This window comes from Symphalangus syndactylus, chromosome 3, assembly GCF_028878055.3.
Source record: "Symphalangus syndactylus isolate Jambi chromosome 3, NHGRI_mSymSyn1-v2.1_pri, whole genome shotgun sequence".
NCBI lineage: Eukaryota > Metazoa > Chordata > Mammalia > Primates > Hylobatidae > Symphalangus > Symphalangus syndactylus.
This window is the reverse complement of record NC_072425.2, coordinates 127,258,041-127,278,750: the sequence shown is the minus strand read 5'-3', so window position 1 is coordinate 127,278,750 and position 20,710 is coordinate 127,258,041. Positions and strand designations below refer to the sequence as shown.

The window sequence follows — 20,710 nt, the reverse complement described above, 5'->3', positions numbered from 1 at the left end:
TCACTTGAGGCCAGGAGTTCGAGACCAGCCTGGCCAACATGGCAACACCTCATCTCTACTAAAAATACAAAAAATAACTGGGTGCGGTGGCGCACGCCTATAGTTCCAGCTACTCAGGAGGATGAGGCACAAGAATCGCTTGAACCCAGGAGGTGGAGGCTGCAGTGAGCCGAGATCGCACCACTGCACTCCAGCCTGGGTGACAGAGCGAGACTTGGTCTCAAAAAAGGAAGAGAACAAAGGTTTTAGATTGAAATCTCACCAATTTTTAAGCAGGGGGAGGAAAAATATGCATACACATCACACACACACACACACACACACACATACACACACACACACACACAGATAGCTAAAGATATCCTGGGAAGGCCAGGTGTGGTGGCTCACACCTGTAATCCTGGCACTTTGGAAGGCCAAGACGGGCAGATCACCCGAGGTCAAAAGTTCGAGATTTGCCTGGCCAACGTGGCAAAACCCCATCTCTACTAAAAATACAAACATTGGCCGGACTCAGTGGCATGCACCTGTAATCCTGTAATCCCAGCTACTCAGGAGGCTGAGGCAGGAGAATTGCTTGAACCCAGGAGGTGGAGGTTGCAGTGAGCTGGCGTTGCACCACTGCACTCCAACCTGGGCAACAGAGCAAGACTGTCTTAAAAAAAAAAAAAAAAAAGGCTGGGCGCAGTGGACTTTGGGAGGCCGAGGTGGGCAGATCACAAGGTCATGTGTTCGAGACCAGCCTGGCCAACGTGGTGAAACCCTGTCTCTACTAAAAATACAAAAATTAGCCAGGTGTGGTGGCACACACCTCTAATCCCAGGAGGCTGAGGCAGGAGAATCACTTGAACCCGGGAGGCAGAGGTTGCAGTGAGCCAAGATCATGCCACTGCATTCCAGCCTGGGTGACAGTGAGAGACTCTGTCTCAAAAAAAAAAAAAAAAAAAAAAAAAAATCCTGATAAAATTGTAGAACTCAAAATACAAAGAAAATCCTAGAAGGTAAAAAAAAAAGAAAGAAAACAATAATAAGATTGTCATCCAATTTCTTTTTTTATAAGAAAACATTTTGAAGCCTTTATTCACAAAGCTTTAAAAGCAAATAATACCCTCCGTTTTGCAAATAATGTTTTGTTTAAAAAGGACCACCCAGTTACAGCACTGTAATATCATGAATAAAGAATGTACAAGGGAGACAAACCAATGTGACTAACATTTGGAGATTTGCTAATATTACTGATTGAAGTGTAGGTAACACACATTATAGCCTGTAGTCCATCATTTCAGGGTAGGGTTAATGATCACCGAAAAGTCTTCCTACGCATGCTCTGGTCTGGTCACGTATTCTGCATGGCTAAATATTTCACAGTCTCTTTTGTCTATATACAAAATAGACTGCAAAGATATACACAAAAAAATAAACTATATATATATATATATATAGTTGTTTTGTACCAAATCTCTCCATTATTTACCTTTGTAGCAACTATGAAAGCGTAATTTTTGTCTTCTAATTTAATTTGGTACAAAATATACCTAAAGACTTGTAATCTTTGGATTTTAATAAAATTGATTTGTGTAACCAACAAATCAAGAGCATCATAAGAATGGTCACAAAATTTAAAAAAGGGGGGGTAAATGGTGATGGAATAAAAATAAGCAGATCAAGGGAGGTGTGCTATCATAAAATAACTGTAGCTTCAACATCTTGAGTACCAGTTTCCTGGCAGGTACTAAACGTCCAATCACAATGGATTTTTCCTGAACGGTGTAAAGCTGATTTGAAAATTCTTCAGTCACAGAGCAGCCTACACATGCCAATTAGAAACTGGATTGTCAACCAATTTCTTTTCAGCAATACTAATCACCGGAAGATAATTAATTAATAAAACCAATATATATTGAGTGTATCGTGTGCTAGACATTGTTCTAGATCTTTGGGAGACATCAGTGATCAGTGAATCAAACAGACAAAAATCTTGCCTTCATTAATCTTACATTCTGTTGGCAGAGAGCCTTCAAAGTTTTGAAGGGAAAAAAATGAATATTGGAAAGCTAAGCCTGGTCCAACTATCAATCACATGTAAGGGCTAAATAAAGACATATTTAAACTGTCAGGAATTCCGGAATATTACTTCTTATACAAACCAAAACAAAAATTCAATGTATTCCAACAAAATATGAGCCAGGCATGGTGGTGCACCTGTAGTCCCAGCAACTTGGGGGGTTGGCACGAGGCACGAGGATTGCTTGAGTCCAGTTCAAAACTAGCAAATTAAAAAAGCCATCCAAGAAAGAAAACAAGAAACATACCATTTGAATGTGACCCACAGGAAATGGAGAAAACCAGAAAAGAAGACAAAGAAGGAAAGTAGGAGGGAGGGAGGGAGGGAGGGAGGGAAGGAGGAGAGAAGTAGGAGGAAAGAAAGGAAGCTTCAAAGGGAGGAAGAGAGGGAGAGAAGGAAGGAAGGATCCATTAGACCTTGAAGCTTAAAAGAATCTCATCTGAGCTGGAAAATTTCCATCAAATAAGATTAGTTTTGGCCGGGCGCGGTGGCTCACGCCTGTAATCCCAGCACTTTGGGAGGCCGAAGCGGGCGGATCACGAGGTCAGGAGATCGAGACCATCCTGGCTAACACGGTGAAACCCCATCTCTACTAAAAATACAAAAAATTAGCCGGGCGTGGTGGCAGGCGCCTGTAGTCTCAGCTACCTGGGAGGCTGAGGCAGGAGAATGGCGTGAACCCGGGAGGTGGAGCTTGCAGTGAGCCGAGATCGCACCACTGCACTCCAGCCTGGGCGACAGAGCGAGACTCGGTCTCAAAAAAAAAAACTACTTTTTCTTCCACATGAGGTTTATCCATACGAGTCAATTGTAGAAAACCTATGTGCCTACCACTGTGCTGAGTGGAAGGATCACTTCCACTCAAGATTCTCATTTTTAATCCTCAGAAGACTTAATTATAATTACAGAGCAGAATGTAAACATAGTAAACCATGAATATACACACATGCACACACACAATTGAGAGGTGGAATCTCTTATATAAATGAGAATCAAAAGACTCCATCTAAATAAATAAATTTGGAAATGGAAGTTTAGGTACATTATTTAAAGTTATAAATAATAATTTTAAATATAATTTTTAGAAAAATTAGGGCTGGGCGTGGTGGCTCACACTTGTAATCCCAGCACTTTGGGAGGCCGAGGTGGGCGGATCACGAGGTCAGGGGTTCGAGACCAGCCTGACCAACATGGTGAAATTCCGTCTCTACTAAAAATACAAAAATTAGCCGGGCATGGTGGCACCCGCCTGTAATCCCAGCTACTCAGGAGGCTGAGGCAAGAGAATTACTTGAACCCAGGAGAGGGAGGTGGAGGTTGCAGTGAGCCGAGATCACGTCATTGCACTCCAGCCTGGACAACAGAGCGAGACTCTGTCTCAAAAAAAAAAGAAAGAAAAAATTAAAAATTGTATAATATAACTAACAAATTGGAGATAGAGAGGAACAGAAAGATTGGGAGGAAGTGTAAACCCAAGAAATTTCTCATCTTTTTTGAAGTCAGTAGGTACTTTCTAAAGTTGACAAATGGAAAAACAGAGCTGTAAGCATGGTATTTAAAATTATCATGGCAACCGCCACACCATCTAACAATAGCCGATGAAAGTGCTTGTTTCTAGAGTGTGGGCCTAGGCTGGAATGGATGGAGGTCATATTCATTTTACACCCTTCTTTTTCTACTGATAAGATTTTTTCTTGTTATGTGCATGTATAACTTCTATAAAATAACATAACAACTTCAATAATAATAAATATTTACATATAAATTTATATTACATGTAAGTATATATAAATTGATTTTTATACAGTACTTAAATATTTTGAATAAGTGAAAAGATGCCAAATTATCTTTTCCACAAATATAACAATAATATTTTTTTTTATTTATTTATTGAGACGGAGTTTTGCTCATCACCCAGGCTGGAGTGCAATGGCACCATCTCGGCTCACTGCAAGCTCCATCGCCTGGGTTCAAGTGATTCTCCTGACTCAGCCTCCCAAGTAGCTGGGACTACAGGTGCCCGCCACCATGCCCAGCTAATTTTTGTATTTGTAGTAGAGATGGGGTTTCACCGTGTTGGCCAGGCTAGTCTTGAACTCCTGATCTCAGCTAATTGGCCCACCTTGGCCTCCCAAAGTGCTGGGATTACGGGGGGTGAGCCACTGCACCTGGCCAATGTAGGCTATTCTGTAACTGAAAGATGAGTTGCTTAGTCATAGCTACTAAATGTCCTCCATACTTAGCTAAAAGCTCATGGTTCTTAGGAAAGGTGTCTTAGGACAAAGAGAATTTAGGATATTAATTACTCTACTTTTTTAAGTTGAAAAGAAAAAGTAAAACCCTTCCTTCTTGTGACTTAGTCTACAAAAAAAGAGAAAAAACAGAAAGAAAAAGTAAAAACCTCTCCCCAGCTTTTCTGATTTTTGGATTTGAGGAAAGTTGCAAATACTGTCTGTCCTGAACTTTTTGACATTACAAATGACTCAAAACTGCCCAAGGGACTTTGAGACTTTTCAGAAAAAGAATTTATCATTGAGGATTACTCATCTGTCAAACTAGAATAAAATGTAGTTTTGTGTGAGGCGACCTTCTTTCACAGTTACTGTTTATTGAGCCCAGGAATGCTATGGCATAGAGGCAGGGTGTGAGTCAGAAAGCCTTGCTGTCCCAGCTCTGTCCCCAACTAGCCAAGTGACCCAATGCCACCCACTTAATCTTTAGTTCCTTCATTTGTAGAGTGTGGATAAAACAACTCTTCTCACCGCTTCATATTGTCCCTGTGAGGATCAGAGAGGATAAATCAAATGAAAGTTCTTTGAAACCCTACAAAGTACTATGAAATTACAGTGTCGTAATATGTGATCATGGATTTCAAAGTTGGAAAGAACTTAGACCTTAGCTAGTCAAACTGATCTAATTCATAGTTTCTTTCTCTCAGTCTATTACTTGCTTAGAGTCACTATGTTTATTATTACTGTTGTGACACAAATTGATTTAAAATTATATCCTTCTGAATTATGTCTTCTTCTAAAATTTTATAGAATCATAGGCTATTAATGCTGCAAGGGACTTTACCAATCATCTCATCTAATCCTCTTGTTTTAAACATGAAGCAATAGCAGCCGAAAGAGGGTGACTGGCCTTAGATAAATACAGGACAATGAACTCAGATCTTGGATTAAAACCTAGATCTCCAGATTCCCAGGCATACAGACCTTTCCTATGTCACTGCTGAAGCAAGAAAATAATGGCCATTTGTGGATAAGCTTAGTTAATTGAGGTATATACTGCCCTGACAAGATTACACTAATTAATCTAACCATTTTTATAACGTTCAAAAGATTTTTCTTTCCTCAGAAAGCAATTACACAACAAAAATGTAAAAATAAAGGAAAAACTTTTTAAATTAAAAAGTAATAACACTTGAAAAAATAATATACACACTCATATCTATTCTTCAAATGAAACTGAGATTTTTTTTTTTTTTTTGAGATGGAGTCTCGCTCTGTTGCCCAGGCTGGACTGCAGTGGTGCAATCTTGGCTCAATGCAACCTCCGCCTCCTGGGTTCAAGCGATTCTCCTGCCTCAGCCTCCTGAGTAGCTGGGACTACAGGCACCTGCCACCACACCCGGGTAACTTTTGTATTTTTAGTAGAGACAGGGTTTTCACCATGTTGGCCAGGCTGGTCTTGAACTCCTGACCTCAAGTGATCTACCCACCTTGGCCTCCCAAAGTGCTGGGATTACAGGCGTGGGCCACTGTGCCTGGCTGAAACTAAGATTAAGTACTAGAACAATTAGGCATTTAATAGTCAAATTAATTACCAACATTTTAATATCACTTGGTTTACTTTAGTCCCTAATACAGATCCTTAGAGGAGGGGCAGAAGAATGTAAATGGCAAAGAACACAGAGTTTAAAATCAAACAAACATGGGTTCAATTCTAGCTCTGCCATTTACTAGCTATGTAAATTTTGAAAATATATTCAACCTCCTGTGAGGAGCGCCTCTGCCCGGCCACCCATCGTCTGGGAGATGAGGAGCGCCTCTGCCCGGCCACCCATCGTCTGGGAAGTGAGGAGCGCCTCTGCCCGACCACCCATCGTCTGGGAAGTGAAGAGCGCCTCTGCCCGGCCGCCCCGTCTGGGAAGTGAGGAGCACCTCTGCCCGGCCACCCATCGTCTGGGAAGTGAGGAGCGCCTCTGCCCGGCCACCCCGTCTGGGAAGTGAGGAGCGCCTCTGCCCGGCCGCCTCGTCTGGGAAGTGAGGAGCGCCTCTGCCCGGCCACCTATCGTCTGGGAGGTGAGGAGCGCCTCTGCCCGGCCACCCCGTCTGGGAAGTGAGGAGCGCCTCTGCCCGGCCGCCTCGTCTGGGAAGTGAGGAGCGCCTCTGCCCGGCCACCTATCGTCTGGGAGGTGAGGAGCGCCTCTGCCCGGCCACCTATCGTCTGGGAGGTGAGGAGCGCCTCTGCCCGGCCGCCCCGTCTGGGAGGTGAGGAGCGCCTCAGCCCGGCCGCCCCGTCCGGGAGGAAGTGAGGAGTGCTTCTGCACGGCCACCCCGTCCGGGAAGAAGTGAGGAGCGCCTCTGCCCGGCCGCCCCGTCTGGGAAGAAGTGAGGAGCGCCTCTGCCCGGCCGCCCCGTCTGGGAAGTGAGGAGCGCCTCTGCCCGGCCGCCCCATCCGGGAAGAAGTGAGGAGCGCCTCTGCCTGGGCGCCCCGTCCGGGAAGAAGTGAGGAGCGACTCTGCCCAGCCGCCCCGTCCGGGAAGAAGTGAGGAGCGCCTCTGCCCGGCCGCCCCGTCCGGGAAGAAGTGAGGAGCGCCTCTGCCCGGCCGCCCCATCTGGGAAGTAAGGAGCGCCTCTGCCCGGCCACCCATCGTCTGGGAAGTGAGGAGCGCCTCTGCCCGGCCACCTATCGTCTGGGAAGAAGTGAGGAGCGTCTCTGCCTGGCCGCCCCGTGTCTGGGAAGAAGTGAGGAGCGCCTCTGCCCGGCCGCTCCTTCTGGGAGGTTTACCACGGAGGCCAGAAGCAATGTGGGGGCTGGACGTGGTGGCTCACGCCTGTGGTCCTGGCACTCTGGGGGCAAGGCGGGTTGATCACTTCGGGCTAGGAGTTCGAGACCAGTCTGGCCAACTTGGTGAAACATGAAAAATACAACAGACAAACCAACCAACCAACTCAGTGACAACAAAACAGGTCTACCCTGGAGTCATACTCTAATTTTTTCTATTTTCCTCCCTTTCTGATCCTTTATCCCACTTTCTTTTTCTTCCTCTTCCTTCTCCCTCTTCTTCGTCAAATAGAGGATTGAGTTATTATCACTGATCCATATAAAGTCCCTCTCTCATTTATTTTAACTCCCACCCCCATTTCTATTCCCCGACTTCCCATGTGCAACCTTCCTAATATGTTTGATACGCATCTTTTTGTTTGTATGTATTTTTAGAAAATGTTTATTGTTTTTGTGTGCAAAAAAAATTAATAAAAAAAAAAAACGAAAATATATTCAACCTCCTGAAGCCTCAGTGTCCTTATCTATATAAAGGGAATAGTAGGCTGGGCGTGGTGGCTCATGCCTATAATCCCAGGACTTTGGCAGGCTGAGGCCAGAGGACCATTTGAGCCCAGGAGTTCGAGACCAGCCTAGGCAACATAGTGAGACCCCCAACTCTAAAAAAAAATTAAAATTAGCCAAGAATGGGTGGCACACACCTAAAGTCCCAGCTACTGGGGAGTAGGGAGGGGGAGACGCTCAGGCAGGAGGATCTCTTGAGCCCAGGAGGTTGAAGTTGCAGTGAGGTGTGCACTCTAGCCTGGGTGACAGAGTGAGACTCTGTCTCTAAATAAATAAAGGGAATAGTAATAAGAATTATTTCATAAGTTGGTTATGAGGATTAAAAAGTAATTCATATAATTCTATAAATGAGACCAGTCATTGTTCTCACTTGGTATTTTACCGCCCAGAAACAATTACAGCAATTATTTGCTCAAGACTGCTCAGCTAGTATGTGGAGGTGAAATTGCAACCCACGTCTTCTGGCTCTGCTCTTTACACCTGCCTGCACGACCTCCCTACCCAGCACTTCATTAACTCACCTTCCGCCACCTCACTGTTCAGTTTTACTAAAAGTTCCAGCTCTTTCCAAAGGAGAGATTTGTCTTCCTAAGTAGGACAGCTCTTTCAGCCAATTTCAGATGATATGCCTTCTAAAAGGCAGTGTCTCTTTTGGTTGCCAAAGGTAGTCACTTGACTCTTTTAAGTTCACAGATCCCATGTGCCGGGTCCATGCTGAGGGCTGGCAGCGTATCTGTGTCACACAACCCTCTATTGTACTCTTATCCCTCTTAGCTGACTCTGACCCTGTGTTCCATGAGGAGGCACATGCCTTCACTCCCTTCCCCCACCACAGGCTTTTCCTGCTCCTGCCAGGCTGGGAAGGACTTTATCCTTTTTCATAAGTGCTGAGCCTTTAGGACTCAAATCCCCTCAGGCATCCTTGATTTTTCTCAAAAGTCCTCATGCAAATTTGACTCTCCCTATCCTAGAGATTAGGAGACCTTGTCATTTTTATTTTTGAATCTCTTGGAGCCAAACACGAGCTGACACAACATTAGCACTCTTAAATGTTTGCTGAAAAAAATGTGGATAAAAGGAAGGAAGGAAGGAAGTAAAGAAGGGAGGGAAGAGGGTTTTACATATCATTCTAGAGTTCCTGAAACAGATATAACAATGCAGCCAACTCACTAGCTCCAAAAGCACTTGAACAATATTTATATGTTTATCTATTTATCAAACTATCTATATCAGAACATATTGATAACTGACAAATCTCTTTCACTTTAGTCTCAGAAGTCAAGTTTAAATGCTAAGTGAATATCTGTGTCAGGGAAAGAGAGAGCAACAGAGAAAGGGAGAGAGAGAGAATGAGTTGGGTTTGGACCATGAAAGACGGATTCGGTCACCCAGTCTGATTCTGTCACCCAGTCTGGAGTGCAGTGGTGCAATCATGGCTCACTGCTGCCTCCATGTCCCTGGCTCAATGGATCCTATCACCTCAGCCTCCAGAGTAGCTGGGACTATAGGCATGAGCCACTGCACCTGGCTAATTTTTGTATTTTTTGCAGAGATGGGGTTTGGCCATGTTGCCCAGGCTGGTCTCAAGCTCCTGGACCCAAGCAATCCCCCCACCTCAGCCTCCCAAAGTGCTAGCATTACAGGGGTGAACCACTGCACCCATCCCGTGATGGTTAATTTTATGTGTCAATTTGACTGAGCTAAGGGATGCCCAGATAGCTGGTAAAACATTATTTCTGGGTGTGTCTTTCAGGGCATTTCTGGAGGAAATTAGCATTTGAATCAGTAGACTGAGTAAAGAAGATCTATTTTCATCCAGTCTGTTGAGGGCACAGATAGAACAAAAAGGCAGAGGAAAGGTGAATTCACTGTCTCTGCTTGAGTTGAGCCAACCATCTCCTGCTGCCGTAGGACATAGGAGCTCCTGGTTCTCAGGCCTTGAGACTCATACTGAATTAAATCACTAGCTTTCCTGGTTCGCCAGCTTGCAGATGACACATTGTGAGGCTTCTCAGCCTCCATAATTCTGTAAGCCTATTCCCATAATACATCTCCTATCTATCTATCTATCTATCTATCTATCTATCTATCTATCTATCTATCTATCATCCATTTATCTATCTATCTTATTGGTTTTGTTTCTCTGGAGAATCCTAAGTAATACAGAGATTAAAAGCCCCAAGTTCTTTTACGCAGCCATGCTTCCAAGCTGCCATGTGACCCTGGGTAAATCACTCTAAGGGTTGTTAAAATGGAGGTAACTCTTATTTTTTTGTTTGTTTGTTTGAGACAGTGTCCCACTCTGTCACCCAGGTTGGAGTGCAATGGTGGCGATGACAGTTCAATGTGGCCTCGATCTTCCAGGCTCAAGCAATCCTCCCACCTCAGCCTCCCAAGTAGCTGGGACTACAGGCATGTGCTAGCATGCCTGGCTGCTTTTTTTGTTTTTTTGTTTTCAGTAGAGACAGGTCTTGCAAAGTTTCCCAGGCCAATCTTGAACTCCTGAGCTCAAGCAATCTTCATGCCTCGGCCTCCCAAAGTGCTGGGATTACAGGGGTGAGCCACCGCACCTGGTTAAAATGGAGGTAATTCTAAAGGATATCTTACAAAGTTGTCATGAACAATAACTACAATGCATTTTAAACAATGTTTAAAATAATCCATGAAAATAACTATTGTACTATCCCAAATTTTCACAATATTTAAAGACTGGATCTTATCACTTGAATTTTTTTATCTGTACCTTCTTTGCCTCAACTAACTAGAATTCATGACTTTTGGCTATGCAGGCATCATTGCTATTAATTATATTTCTGAAATTGCTTTGGAATCTGTTTCTGGTCTCTCTGGTCCCACAGCAACTGCTACTCTTTTTACTCTTTATTTATTTATTTATGTTTTTATTTTAGAGACAAGGCTGGAGTGTGATGCTGTCCAGGCTGGAGTGTGATGGTATGAACTTGGCTCACTGCAGCCTCAAAGTCCTGAGCTCAGGTGATCCTCCCACCTCAGCGTCCCACGTGGCTGGAACTACAGGCACATGCCACCATGCTTGGCTAATTTTTGTGGGGTTTTTTTATTTTTTGTTTTGTTTTGTTTTGGAGACAGAGTATCATTCTGTCACCCAGGCTGGAGTGCAATGGAGCAATCTCGGCTCATTGCAACCTCCACCTCCCCGGTTCAAGCTATTCTCCTGCTCAGCCTCCAGAGTAGCTGGGACTACAGACGCACACCTGCTAATTTTTTTTGTATTTTAGTAGAGATGGGATTTCACCATGTTGCCCAGGCTGGTCTTGAACTCCTGACCTCAGGCAATCTGCCCGCCTTGGCCTCCTAAAGTGCTAGGATTACAGGGACATGCCACCACGCCTGGCCATAATTTTTGTATTTTTTTGTAGAGACATGGTCTCACTTTGTTGCTCAGGCCGATCTTGAACTCCTGGGCTTAAGCAATCCTTCTGCTCGGCCTCCCAAAATTTTGAAATTACAGTCACTGTGCCCAGCCTCCTACTCTTTTAATAATTGTCACTTAGGTGCAGTAGCCTCCTAACACTTATACCTACCTCATTCTCCATTATATCTGGACATCCTAGAACATTTAAATAAATTCAGGTTGCCCATGCCATGGATCTATGATAATATATAAAAGCTCAGCTTTTGGCTGCAGCTATTTTGGCTCTATTCAATATTCTCTGGTCTTCAATCCCTTGGCTTTCTATTCCAGCTCCTGATACTGGTTACAGACTCTTCTTGCTGGTTACAGACTCTTCTTGCTGTGATTCTTGCTTCTACTGGTTACAGACTCTTCTTGCTGCGATTACCTGGGTGGACATGCTTCTTTTTTACTCTGTGCATTCTCTCTGATCTAACATTCTCATTCCTAAATTCTTCATATCTGCAACTGTGGGTAACAAGTATTTTCACTGCCCCAATCTGGCTGTGATTGACTCACTCTAGCCCACCAGCCCACCCGCCCTGAGAAGGAGACCAGACAAAATCTGTCATTAGGGTGATCATTCCGAATCTCAGATTATAACATGGCAGCCTCTGATTCCAGTGCCAACAAAAAAATGTTAGTGTGGTTATTCAATGTTTTGTGACTTGGCTGGGTAAAGGCACAAAGGATCTTTGGCAATAGAAGGCTGGTGGGAAGAAAAACGGAGTCCTACTCTTTGGGATCATCCACTACTGGAATGGAAGGTGGGCTAGGAGGAACTGACCAAGCTACAAAGGCTGACCCTGGAGATGGTTATTTGGTGAATCAAGGGTTAGGAGAGCTTGTGCCTCTGAACTCCAGCCTGCATGACAGAGCCAGACCCTGTCTCAAAACAAAGAAACAAAAAAGTAATACAGACTTTCAGATGAATTTTTAAGCAGTCCCAGCTGCCAATCTAGAAGTTTTTAGTACTGCCATGATGCCAGAGGGTGATGGTAATAAGTTAGGATGGCAGCAAATTACACTCTTCAAGTTTTTACCCTAGAAAGCATGCATATAGCCAGGTGCAGTGGCACACACCTGTAGTCCCAGCTACTTGGGAGACTGAGGCAGGAGGATTGCTTGAGCCCAGGAGTTTGAGACTAGCCTGGGCAACACAGCAAGACTCACATCTCAAAAAAAAAAAAAAGCATTCATATTAATCCTTGTTGATGACTCCATTCATTCCTTCAATAGTTAAGCACAAACTCTATGCAAGGCGTTGTATTAGGCACTGGGTACACAACAGAAAAGGAAAGCCAGCACAGTGACCTCCTTGGCAAGTTTTGTTAAATAACTTGGCATGTGCCATTCTTCTTTATTGTGTTGTCAATATTAGAATGGGTTTTGGACCAGTGAATGGGGCTTCTAGCCAGTGCATTTATACAAACAGTTCTCAGATGTGCCACAAATATGTGGCCAACATAACATTACAGCCTCCATTCCTGCTTAGGAATAATGACAGTTTTTTAGTAAATGACATTCTTTATAGGCAAATTACACATATTGGTGGTTTCTGGATGTTTTAAGGTTTCCACGTAGTTTTTTCAACTGACAATCCCTGTATAGGGATCTTGGAGAGTTAATCATCACACCGCAGTTTTCAGCAATACACTCATATGTTTATACTGACCGTCAAGACATGTTGGCGGCCCAAAATGAAATGATTACACTTTGTAGAGCCTCCTTCCCATAGCAGGAGTGGTAACGAAAACGTCTCTGGAGAAGAAACTAGTTCATATCACTCAGAATTAATGTCCATCCAGAAAGAACACATACAAATAAAAAGATATGTCATATTCTTGGCTTGGAAGACACACATAGTAAATATGTCAGTTTTCTCTGAAACTGATCTATAAATTTTTTACAGCTCAATAACAATTCCAAAATTCTAATGGAATTCTTTTGGAACTTGGCAAAAAATATTAAAATTTGTCTGGAAAATAAAAATATGCCCGAATAGCCAAGAAAATTCTAACACAGAAGAACATTAGGGAGAGCTTTGCCAGTTATTTAAACTGCAGTATTTATTGCTGATATACTGCTGCAGGAATGGACAGATGATCAATAAAACCAAATAGTGAGAACAGAAGCAGATCCATATACAAATGAGACTGGATTTATTAATAAAGTGGGGAAAAGAAACACATTATTCAGACAACAGGCTAGTCATTTGGAAAACGAATAAAATTGGTCCCTACCTTGAACTTCCAGATGGAATAAAGATTTAAATTTGTATGAAATTATAAAGGACTACAAAGTTAGGCCAGGCATGGTGGCTCACGCTTGTAATCCTAGCACTTTGGAAGGCCGAGGAGGGCAGGTCACTTGAGGCCAGGAGTTTGAGACCAGCCTGACAAACATGGTGAAACCCCGTCTCTACTAAAAATATAAAAAATTAGCGAGGTGGTGGGTGCCTATAATCCCAGCTACTCAGGAGGCTGAGGCAGGAGAATTGCTTGAACCCAGGAGGTGGAGGTTGCAGTGAGCCAAGATTATGCCTCTGAACTCCAGCCTGCATGACAGAGCCAGACCCTGTCTCAAAACAAAGAAATCAAAAAGTAATACAAACTTTCAGATGAATTTTTAGATATAATTTTTAAGTGAAGGAGGACTTGAGGGCTGACACTTGGCTGTTCAGGCATCAGATTCCACACCTCTGAGGGAGGAATTCCCCACTGTGGGTGATAGTGGTGTGACAGAGTGCACTGTCTCCTACTTCGGGAGCCGGAGGAGACCCATCCTCCCCCAGCCCACACATATGGCCTTGTGGAAACTCCCTGTGGCTTGCTGATTAAAGAAGAAAATGTTCAAGACTAGTTTCCAGATGACTCTGCCCTGGTCTAAGGACACTAGCACAATTAGGACTATTGTTGCAACTTTCACCCACTTAGGGGCAGCCTTGAAAGACAATTGAGAAGGAAAATCTTCCCAGGGGCAGAACTCTAAGCAGTACATCTCATGATCCACCTTCCTGGAAGGAGAAATGACCTTAGGATTTAGAATCCAAAGGGACAAAAAAAAAATGTTTCAGTCAAGGGACATATTGAAGAGCCCACTGAATAGGAAAGTGAAACTCTTACTTTGCCACTTTTTGGCAAACAGAAAAGAACGTTTGGGTGTAGACTGGGTGATTAATTCTGAGTATAAAAGAAAAAGAGTTATTTCAGCATAATAGGAGAAGAGAGGTGACCCCAGATACATTTCCTTACTCTCCCCAGCCAGGATGCTAGTAACAAGACACAGGCAGGACTGCTGAGGACTCAGATACCTTGGAAATGAAAGTTTGGGTCACTCCAAGAAGTAAAGAACTCTACCGGCTTAACACCAAGTTGAGAGCAAAGAATCATTTTTGTCATTTCAAAGACAGCACAAATGCATTTTGGCTTATGAAACCCAGGAAGCAGACTGACTAATTTTGACTTGTTACTATCGCCCCATTTTAAGCACAAGGCCTGTTCGCATTTCAGAGAAGATACATCTTCTTGTTCACTGATAACTCTGCAGAGGAAGTCTATAACATCTGCTGTTTTTTTATCCTGTTCTCTCTTCAGCCTCCCTCATCTCTGCCTCCTAGGCCTTGGAACGAACTCTCCAACTCTTTCTCTTCCGTAGTCCCTCAATTCACCAGGTGTTTCCCACCTCCGTGCACTTGCACCTTGAGCTCTTCCTCCACCCCCTCCCTCCATGGCTGCTTACTGACTGCCAATTGAAATTCACCCTAACAGTCCCCTCTAAAGCCTCACCGGTATATGCCCAACAGAACTGACCACTTCCCCCTTACTTCTGTCAGAGTACCTATAATACTTTATTGGCATTATAGGTTTGCATGTTTGTCCCTGCTTAGCAGTCTTCTTACTTATTTACCTATTTACTTTTGAGACAAGGCCTTGCTCTGTCACCCAGGCTGGAGTGTTGTAGCATGATCATAGCTCACTGAAGCCTCAAACTTCTGGGCACAAGGGATTCTCCTGCCTCAGCCTGCTTGGCAGCTGGTACTGTCAGAGGCATTTGAACCATAGCAACTCCATCTTGAATAGGAGCTAGGTAAAATCAGGCTGAGACCTACTGGGCTGCATTACCAGACAGTTAAGGCATTCTAAGTCACAGAATGAGATAAGAGGTGGGCACAAGATACAGGTCATAAAGATCTTTCTGATAAAACAGGTTGCAGTAAAGAAGCCAACTCTTAGGCCGGGCACAGTGGCTCATGCCTATAATCCCAGCACTTTGAGAGGCTGAGGCAGGTGGATCACCTGAGGTCAGGAGTTTGAGACCAGCCTGGCAGATGTGGCGAAACCCCATTTCTACTAAAAATACAAAAATTGCTGGGCGTGGTGGCCCACACCTGTAATCCCAGCCATTGGGAGGGTGAGACAGGAGAATTACTTGAACCTGGGAGGCAGAGGTTGCAGTGAGCCAAGATTGTGCCATTGCACTCCAGCCTGGGTGAAAGAGCGAGACTTTGTCTCAAACAAACAAAAAAAGAAGCCAACTCTAACCCACCAAAACCAAGATGGCGATGAGAGTGACCTCTGGTTGTCCTCACTGCTATACCCCACCAGCACCATGACAGTTTACAAATGCCATGGCAATGTCAGGATGTTACCCTATATGGTCTAAAAAGGGGAGGCATGAATAATCCACCTGTTGTTTAGTATATAATCAAGAAATAGCCATAAAAACAGGCAACCAGCGGGAATATTGCCATCTATAGAGTAGCCGTTCTTTTATTCCTTTACTTTCTTAATAAACTTGATTTTGCTTTGCACTGTGGACTTGCCCTGAATTTTTTCTTGCACAAGATTCAAGAACCTTCTCTTGGGGTCTGGATCTGGACCCATTTCCTATAATAGTACTACAGGCACAAGACAACATTCCTGGCTTTTTTTTTTTTTTTTTTTTGGTAGAGATGGGGTCTCACTATGTTGCCTAAGCTGGTCTCGAAGTTTTGGGCTCAAGCAATCCTCCTGCCTTGGCCTCCCAAAGTGCTGAGATTACAGATATGAGCCACTGCACTTGACCCAGATTTACCTTTAAAACCCTTGTCACAGAGACCAACCAGCACATAGTAGGTGCTCAGGGATGCTGAAGACTAAACTAATGAATCGCCAGTGTCAGAGGTGGCAATAACATTGAGAATGAGTCTACTTTCAGGCATACACTTTAAATGGAACAAATAATCCTCTAGGTTTACCTTACCCTGAATAACTAAAGCTTATATTCACAAGTACTTAGAGCCAGAGCTAATTCTGTCTTCTAGAACATGTAAAATATAACCATTTTTCAGATCCAACATTTAAGAGGGAAAGGTCAAGTCAGCTTCCAGGCCTGTGAGGCCAAAAAGATGAGAGTAACAACCAGTTGGCCCTTTTCTACCTTTGGCTGTGACCGTGTGACTCTCCTCTCCCTTTTCTGTTCTAAGGGCAGGAGGAAGGTGCACGAGCACACGAGTCTTTAGTGCAGTTTCCAGGGTTTCCAGTTTCAGGGATAATGAAGGCTTGGAGCAGTTCAGTACTATTGCTGTATGTCACAGTTTCCATTTTTGTTAAAATCTTCAATCACTTACAGACCAAGTTCTCCTTCCATTTCCTAACATTTTCCCTAGGTGTGATAATTTGCATGGTAAACACACTGCATATTAATAGCATTTGAAGTCACAGGATGAGATAGGAAGTCGGTACAAAACCTGTTTTGCTGATAAAACAGGTTGCAGTAAAGAAGCCAACTCAGGCCAGGTGCGGTGGCTCATGCCTGTAATCCCAGCACTTTGAGAAGGCGAGATGGGTGGATCACGTGAGGTCAGGAGTTTGAGACCATGGCCAACACGGGGAAACCCCATCTGTACTAAAAATACAAAAATTAGACAGGTGTGGTGGTGCACATGTAATCCCACCTCTTCAGGAAGCTGAGACAGAAAAATTGCTTGAACCTGGGAGGTGGAGGTTGCAGTGAGCTGAGATCGTGCCATTGCACTCCAGCCTGGGAGACGGAGCAAGACTGTTTTAAGACAAAAAAAAAAGAAAGAAAGAAAGAAAGAAAGAAAGAAAGAAAGAAAGAAAAAGGAGGAGGAGGAGGAGGAGAAGGAGAAGGAGGAGAAGGAGAAGGAGAGGAAGAAGAAGAAGGAGAGGAAGAAGAAGAAGGAGAGGAAGAAGAAGAAGGAGAGGAAGAAGAAGAAGGAGAGGAAGAAGAAGAAGGAGAGGAAGAAGAAGAAGGAGAGGAAGAAGAAGAAGGAGAGGAAGAAGAAGAAGAAGAAGAAGAAGAAGAAGAAGAAGAAGAAGAAGAAGAAGAAGAAGAAGAAGAAGAAGAAGAAGAAGAAGGAGATAGCAGCCAACTGTAACCCACCAAAACCCGTTTCTCAGAATTCTGAGAAATGTTCATTATTCTTTTTTGTTTCTCAATTATGCTTCTCCCTTTCCCCAGGAAGCCAATTTTTATCCTCTGTCATTGTCAGGAGTGTATTTAACATGACAGAAGTCCTGTGACCTCTTCAAATCTCCCTATTTCCTCCTGAGTATATTCCAATCATCTGTGTCTGGTTGGCCTAATTTTAATTATGATTCCACTGGGCATGTGGCTACTCAGTCTACTTTTCTGTTCACTGAGCCAGATTTTCAATCCACATACTCAGAGCAAATTACGTACCACTGGAAAGCTACATTAAAACTTTTGGGATAGTGCAGGCTATTTTACGCACTAAAGCAGTAATTTACCAAATGTTCCTTAATGATCTGTGAAAAAATTGCCACGTTGTTCATGATATTGAATGTGCTTCCAGGAAGTTAGGCAAAGGGAGAATCTGAGCTAATATGAACAAATGGGTAATCTTAGCTCTTACCTTTCCTAAAATCAATACTATTGCCTAATTCAGTGAGCATGCACAGGAAACATACTCAAAGGTACAGGACCAGCTCTTGAAACACTGACACATTTTGGTTTCCTCTCTCAAGAAAACAACCTAAGGGGAAATTCTATTTCCTTCTCATGGCTTCTCTCAAAGTTAATTCTTTACACACCAAGTAATAGTTATAATATGCATGTATTTCTAAATCTCAGGTTACCAAATGTAAGATTTTATTTTTTTGAGAAAACACCTTTGAAGACTGGGTTGAAAATAGGAGGGTTGGTTGAAAGGAGCAATTTGTCCACTCAGACCTTCTCTTCTGTTCTATAACCGGTCCCTCACTTCTTTTCTTTTTTTTTTTTTTTGGAGACAGTCTCACTCTGTTGCCCAGGCTGGAGTGCAATGCAATGGCGCAATCTTGGCTCACTGCAACCTCTGCCTCCTGGGTTCAACCATTCTCCTGTCTCAGCCTCCCAAGTAGCTGGGATTACAGGTGTGCGCCACCACATCTAGCTGGGATTACAGGTGTGCGCCACCACATCCAGCTAATTTTTCTATTATTAGTAGAGATGGGGTTTCACCATGTTGGCCAGGCTGGTCTCAAACTCCTGTCCTCAGGTGATCCACCGGCCTCAGCCTCCCAACGTACTGTGTGATTATAGGCATGAGCCACGGCACCCAGCCATTTCAGATGTTTCTTGTACATGCTGACATTGCCTTGAAACACTTACACCATTTGAAATTTTAAAAGTGAATATTTCTCAAGATAAAATAGAAGAGTGGTTCTTTGATGATGTTATAAATCACTTTCCCGGCCGGGCACGGTGGCTCATGCCTGTAATCCCAGCACTTTGGGAGGCTGAGGCAGGCAGATCACGAGGTCAGGAGATCGAGACCATCCTGGCTAACACGGTGAAACCCCGTCTCTACTAAAAATACAAAAAAATTAGCTGGGCATGGTGGTGGGCGCCTGTAGTCCCAGCTACTCGGGAGGCTGAGGCAGGAGAATAGCGTGACCCCGGGAGGTGGAGCTTGCACTGAGCTGAGATCGAGCCACTGCACTCCAGCCTGGGTGAAAGAGCAAGACTCCGTCTCAAAAATAAAAACAAAAATCATTTTCCCATCCCCTTAAAATCACCACTGAATCCTCATTCTACAACCTCAAGAAAAATCCTCACAATCAATTCCTTTGAAATTATCTGAACAAATGGAATATTCCACAAATAATTATGGAGCATTTGCTATGTGCCAGGCACTGAAACAAAAAAATCAAGATAAAATGATGACTAAAAGAGACATCCTTACTTCTATAAAAGTTACAATACAAGCTGGGGAGACTGATACAAACAGACCTTCATAGAATGGACGGCTAATCAAAATTCTGAGGGTTTTGACTCCAGTCCTCGGCTGAATCTATTCTTCTCAACGTCACTGCTGACCTTCATAGGGCTGAATCCACTGGTCAGATTTTGGTCAATCTTAGCTTCTTAAAAGTAGTTAATACAGGCCGGGCGCAATGGCTCACACCTGTAATTCCAGCACTTTGAGAGGCCAAGGCGGGTGGATCACCAGGTCAGGAAATCTAGACCATCCTGGCTAACATGGTGAAACCCCATCTCTACTAAAAATACAAAAAAAATTAGCCGGGTATGGTGGCGGGTGCCTGTAGTCCCAGCTACTCGGGAGGCTGAGGCAGGAGAATGGCGTGAACCCAGGAGGTGGAGCATGCAGTGAGCAGAGACGGCAACACTGCACTCCAGCCTGGGCGACAGAGCGAGACTCCGTCTCAAAAAAAAAAAAAAAAAATAGTTAATACAGTAGATCGCACTCTCCTTTTCTAAACATTTCCTCAACTGACTTGCAATTCTGTGGTTTTAGATGCTTAAGAGTCTTAAATTCGTATTTTCAGCCAAGCCTAAATTTGACACATCTTTATCTATCTGCCTACTCAACATCTCCTCTCAGTCAGCCAATAGGCATCTCAAACTAAACATGTTCCAAACTGAACTCTGAATTTCCTTCTCCACTTGTCACAAATCTACTGCTCTCCCAGTGTTCTATATTTTATTAAACGTGTATTAGTTCATTTTCACACTGCTGATAAAGACATACCCGAGATTGGGTAATTTATACAGGAAAAGGGTTTTAATAGACTTACAGTTCCACATGGCTGGGGAGGCCTCACAATCATGGCGGAAGGCAAGGAGGAACAAGTCACATCTTACATGAATGGCAGCAGGCAAAGAGAGAGTTTGTACAGGGAAACTCCCCCTTATAGAACCATCAGATCTCATGAAACTTTTTCACTATTATGAGAACAGCATGGGAAAGGCCTGCCCCCCTGATTCAATTACCTCTCACGGGGTGCCTCCCATAACACATGGGAATTCAGAATGAGATTTGGGTGGGGACACAGCCAAAGCATACCAGATGGAACCTCTACTAATTCAGCTGATCAGGCCAAAAATCCTGGAATTGTTCATAACTTTTCTTTCTTTCCTAGTCCATGTTCAACTTACCAGGAAATCCCACTGGATTTACTTTCAACCTATATCACAATTTTACCATCTCTCTCCCACTACCTTCATCACTACTATCTCAGTTCAAGGCACCATTTTCTACCATTTGGATCTCTCCAGTAGATTCTCAAATGATCTTTTGGATTCCACTCTTGTTTTATTCTCCACACAGCAGAGAGAGCTTCATCAATGAGATCATGTCATTTCCTTGTTTATATCTTTTCAATGGCTTC

General features: G+C 43.6%; 1 long non-coding RNA gene across 3 annotated transcripts in view; it reads right to left on the bottom strand.

Moving 5' to 3' along the window:
• The window catches only part of LOC129479621 (uncharacterized), a 63,885-nt gene that overhangs the window by 30,593 nt on the left and 12,582 nt on the right, over positions 1-20,710 (bottom strand). The window contains exon 1 of one of the 3 annotated variants that reach the window (XR_008656738.2): positions 20,117-20,188. The exons of the other annotated variants lie outside the window; for them this stretch is intronic. This is a non-coding gene — a long non-coding RNA (uncharacterized lncRNA). Of the gene's footprint in view, positions 1-20,116; positions 20,189-20,710 lie in introns of those variants that run through there. 3 annotated transcript variants of the gene reach the window in all.